The sequence below is a fragment of the Lissotriton vulgaris genome, chromosome 1_1 (assembly GCF_964263255.1).
Source record: "Lissotriton vulgaris chromosome 1_1, aLisVul1.2, whole genome shotgun sequence".
NCBI lineage: Eukaryota > Metazoa > Chordata > Amphibia > Caudata > Salamandridae > Lissotriton > Lissotriton vulgaris.
In genome coordinates this window covers 975,039,754-975,045,204 of record NC_141685.1, presented here as the reverse complement: position 1 = coordinate 975,045,204, position 5,451 = coordinate 975,039,754, and positions in this window count along the sequence as shown.

Here is a 5,451-nt window from a genome sequence, read left to right as displayed (position 1 = left end):
AAACGTGTTTTCTCCATGTTATTTTCCATAGGACGTTTAGACACGGCTACAGCTCGAATGGGTGAATGGATTTATAAGAAATTTGGCAAAACGGTAGAGTCCGGCTCGCAGATTACGCTTTTTTTGGAATGGTGTAAATCCGTTCAGTAGTTGCTGAGAAAATGAAAGTAAAAGTCAATTATATATCTATACGCGCGCACGGGTGCACGCACTCAAGCGGCTGCGCGTGAGCGGAATTTTTTTTTTTGCTGCGTGACGTTTGTTAACGTTCGATTCGAAGGAAATCAGGAAGTGTTGACCGTCATTTTGTCACTGCGAGTAAATATATTGTTCATTTGAAAGCGTTGGAACATGGAAAGAGGAGAAGGTAGAGATTGTCTTGCCGCGTAGGTTCTCAGGGTGTGCAGTAAGGCCCTTAAACGCGAAAATATATATATATTTTTTTTAGAAAAAGTTGCGGGGTGCGCGCACCGGGTCGCGCACACCTATTTACAAGAGTGTGAAAATGGAGATAAATCAGAAGTTTGAGTGCTTAGATATAAGGTGGCTCTGAAAAGAGCCCTTGTGTTAATTGAGTTTTTTCTGCATTTATAAGCAAGTACCGATGCAGAGTCTCATGTTACAGAGGAAGATTCTGTTTCCCTCATCCGTGAAATGAACACCATCTCTCCTATAGATGCCTTGCATGTGGTAACGCAAGTTGTTGTGGTAAATAGAACCCATGCTATAATCTCTGAGGAAAGCAGAAACAGATTTATTTACATGTCTCCTTGCTTTCTCAATTTGTGCACAATGTTGATTGGACCAATTCCATTTCTGTCTTTGGCATATAGGAATATACCAAGGCAGTTCGAGGAAAAAGTGTCATCAATTGTCGAAAGGTGTCTTTTAGAAGCATTTCCAGACCTACCCCAGTCAATGTGCCTAGATCGTTCCCACCACAGTGCACAATTATAAGGTCTGGTTCTGGGAGATGCATAAAAGTTTTCACCAATGGTATTAATTGGTGACATCTCAATCCTCTTTGGCCAATCCACGTTATCTGCACATTTGGTAAATCAAGGTTGGAAATTCGTCTGTTTGCTGCATATTTTCCACTCCAGTGAATATAGCTGTGTCCTAAAAGCCAAACCTTCATTTTCAAGGCAGATGCACTCGTACTCCGATGGGTTCTGGAAGTTGAATGGTAGTTAGAAGCTGAAAGTCAGGAGAAAAAAATGGATGAGGCTTGGTGTGGTTGAAAAACAAAAAATGCTTGGTTGATTCTAATACCTCAAGATTGAAGACTACGTTGCATGTTAATGTTATGTAAAACCAAAAGTACTATTGGGTGTGAAAAAAAAGACATGTAACAGAGCTGTGGATAGGCAGGTGTTTCTGGAGGGAAAACAGTGTTCTTAGTTTGCTATAGAACGTTCAGATATGAACTTTAGACCTGTGCCTTCAGTCAGGTGCAGAATGAGGTGTTACCATGGAAACAACCAGAGATGGCAGTGGGTGATGGGTGACTTTTATGTGACATTAAAAATATTGTGAGAGACAACCAACTAAAATGTAAATTTTAATACAAAATTTTGCGGAAAGAAATATGATTGGCTGAAGAGACATATATGAGTCTGTATTGACTGGATATCTGTGCCATTGAATTTTGGTTGCAGTGATATTTATTTATTTAACGATTTGTAGAGCGCCTAGTGACCCGAAGGCATCCCCGCGCTGTAAGAACTTGAGTAGGCCGGAGGGGAGGGAGAGATCTTATTTGGGGAACAGCAGAGTTTTAAGCTGTTTGCGGAAGCATAAGTAGACAGGTTCCAACCGCAGGCAGCGAGGGAGCGAGTTCCAGCATGAGGATGCTTTTACTGAAAAGCGACGGCCTCCAGTGCGTACCCTCCTGAACTTAGGGACATTAGCTAGTCGCTCATTGTCCGAGCGCAGGGATCTCGAGGCTTTGTACGGGGTAACCATATCTCCCAGAATGGAAGGACCTTGTCCATTGAGGAGTTTGTGAGCGATGCACATTGCCTTGAACTGGATCCTTTCTCGCACTGGCAACCAGTGGAGAGCCTTGAGTGCTGACCTGGCTGAGGCCCTAGAGGGAAGATTCATTAGCATCCGGGCAGCCGCATTTTGGGTTCGTTGTAGCTTGCCCAGGGTGGATTCGCGGGCTCCTGAATAGACAGAGTTGCTGTAGTCTAATCAGGCAAGGATAAGTCCTTGCACCAGGAGTCTCCTAGATTGGGGAGGGAGCATCGGCAGGATCTTGCGGACTGATCGCATGAGTCCAAAGCAAGTTCCCGCTGTTGTAGTAGCCTGAGTTTTCATAGACAGATCTGGTTCGAGCCAGACCCCTAGACTCTTGATTTCCTTCTTAGGGGCGGGCGCCTCACCCATGACATCGGGCCAAACTGATGGTGGAATTGCTGACCATTTCTTGCTCATCAGCATAACTTCAGTTTTGGACCCGTTGAGTTTGAGTGAGGACTCGCACATCCAGAGATGGATTTCCTGGAGGCAGTGCAGGAGATGGTCTGGGCATTGGTCAAGATGTGAGAGCGAGACGACCAATTGCGTGTCGTCCGCGTAACTCACAATCTTGATGCCAAAGGGGGCCACTACGTCCTCAAGAGGGGCCATATAGGCATTAAAAAGAGTCGGACTAAGTGAAGAACCCTGGGGCACCCCACTAGTCAAAGGCATAGAATCGGAGCGGGAGTTGATACAAGCATTATTGAGAGTTTCGTCAAACGAATATCCGTTTTGCGACTGTCACTGTTATACATCGTACAAAGAAGGCAAGTCTCTTATCTAATACGAGTACAGACCTTGCAAGAAACAAAGTAATCAGTATAGTCAGTAGTACATAGAATACAAACGGTATAGTTGATGTAAAATGAATATGGTTTAGCAAAATTTATTGTACACTGTTATGAAGAAGTACATTATATTTTAATAAATGTAAGAAGGTCTCTGGCCTTTCAGTTTAAGAACGATACATGAAAATGCTAGTGGTTAGACATCAGTTTATTAACAATCAGCTCTGTGCATGCGAAGCACTATCAAGTTTGAGTTATGCTGTTGTGTGAGGAAAGAAAAAGGCGCCAAAAGGGAGAAGTTGGGTGAAGGTGTATGTATGTAATCTGTTGTGTCGTTCGCAAATCAGTGTTGAGAAGAACTATTGTATTGACATATCTTTTGAAGGTTGCAGTATTGCATTTGAAATACAGCACGAAAAGCAATGGATATATTAGTGAAAGAACATATTTTTCTCTTATGTATTAAAAAACATTTAAGTTTATGGAAAATTAAAGGAGCAGAGGTGTGTGAGGCGGAAATAAGCAGTTCAAAGGCAGAGTAAAAGTACAGCAATCAATGCGGAAAGTCAGAACAGTTCAAAAGCCAGAGCGATACGTAGAACAGGAGACAACTCGTAGACAAAAATCAGGTCCGAAGTCAGGATTACAGAGGTTCATTTTTAAAATTTATAAGAACTGAAAAAATGCCATACAATCACACGTGGTCCTGCAACACTGCACGCTATCAGGATATCAACAATTAGTATAAATACAAACGAAGTAGTGGGGTAAGGCACAGAAATCAGGAGAGACGTAAGCACAAATCCAATGGATAGCAAACCCTAACCCCATCTCTCAAAACAATACACGTCACAGGAACCACAAATGAAGACGACACTAGAGAAAAAGAAAAAAGACTAAAGGGCCATGAAAACAAAGAACAAGGAAACCCCGCCCCCCTACCCCCACCCTGCACACCCGCGGAAGGCCAAGGCCTACCCCCCCTAGCCGCGTGCCTGTCGCCCTATTGGAACCCGAAATTTAGAAAGAAAAAGAGAGAAAAGATGAGAAACATAAGTGGAGGAGGGCCCTCAAAGTCGCCGCCCGGCCCCGCCCAACACCCCTGCACATGGGGAAGATTCAGAAGCAGAATAGAGTCTCATGGAGAACATCAAGCACCAATTACATCAGTAATACAATCCCAATGTAATACATCCAAAACACCGTCAGTTAACGTGAGGGCCACCGAAACCTAAAATGCATCATCCCTGGCCTCGTCTAGTAACAGAATCATCAAATGACCCCTTGACAATCGATATACAGTACTGTTTGAAGGATCTGGAGGATCCAAGCCAATCAGGCCTGAAGAACACCAAGAAAAAGTTCAGCAATTCAAGTCCATCAGGACGACTATAGCTGAAATCCAAGGGCGCCGGTACGAAGCCCGCGAGTGTCACAAAGTTCAAGCACAGTAACACCATCCATGAAGGGGAGATCTCACAATCCGGCAAGTGCTGCAGCGTTGTCGGGATGGCTCGAGAAGGACAGTATCGCGTCCCTAGATACAAGCCGGGTACGCATCCCAAAGAGTCACTCATGCAGACAGCCGTATTGTCCAGGGAGGATGGAGGGATCAGGGCCCTCGGCAGTTCCCAAAAACAGGGCGGGGCCAAAGGTCTTCACAAGGAGGTAGAAACGGGCACGCCGGCACTCATTTGGAATCGGACCACGTCCCCACCGGGCGGTGAAACAGCAATGGCGGCCATTCTTCGATCCAGTTCACAAACATTGAAAATCAGGGTCTCGCGTAGATCCGTTAGGGCGGCCAAGACATCCTTGGGTGTGGGTTCCATAGTGCGCTGCAAGCACCTCAGCTCCGCACCTACAGCAGCCGTCCGACCGGGACTGGATCCGTGAATGAGGGTGTTAGCCGCCATCTTTGTCAGTTTGGCCCGTCCCTATGCACCTCACTGTAGGGATCGGCCTCGACACAGGGCGCCACCAAATGTATGCCCGGAGCACAAAGCGGTGAGGTGGGTTCCCCAGGAAGAGTCACCAAAAGGCTAGACAAAAGACCAAACCACTCCCTGGGGGCCGCCCTCCTGTCTCGGGGGCGATCCTTGGTTATGTTCGGGCGCGGGGTCCGAAGAGGGGGCCAAGAGCCACACACCCCCCTCGACTCCAGCATGCCCCGCCAGCCCCCAAGGCTTCCAGAGAAGGGACCCGGCCGATACTGCCGTCAGCGGCACTTCAAGACAACGGCACCTTCCGACCGACTCCCCACCACCAGAGGCGGCCGCTGTTGTTGCAGTCCCGGCCGGCTGCCATTTGTAATCGACACCCCGGCTTCGTCACCGCACGAGCTGCAGAGCAGTGAATGGGAATTTCTCCGGATTCACAGCATGCAGGAGACTCAGGAGCAGGTGGTAAGCAAACACTCTCCTTCTTTTATCTAAATACAGCGTCTTAGTTGAGAACGAATAGCAGGATAGGTGTGCAGGGCGAGAGGGCTCATGGAGCCGAGCGGCTATGCGACCATTTCAGATGCTGTCTTGGCTCCTCCCCTGCCAGAACTTTATTGACAAAAGTATAGGTTGCATTCACGATATAGTTCTGAATTAGCATTTTAAAAACCTATGAAATTCACTGAAAAAACCAT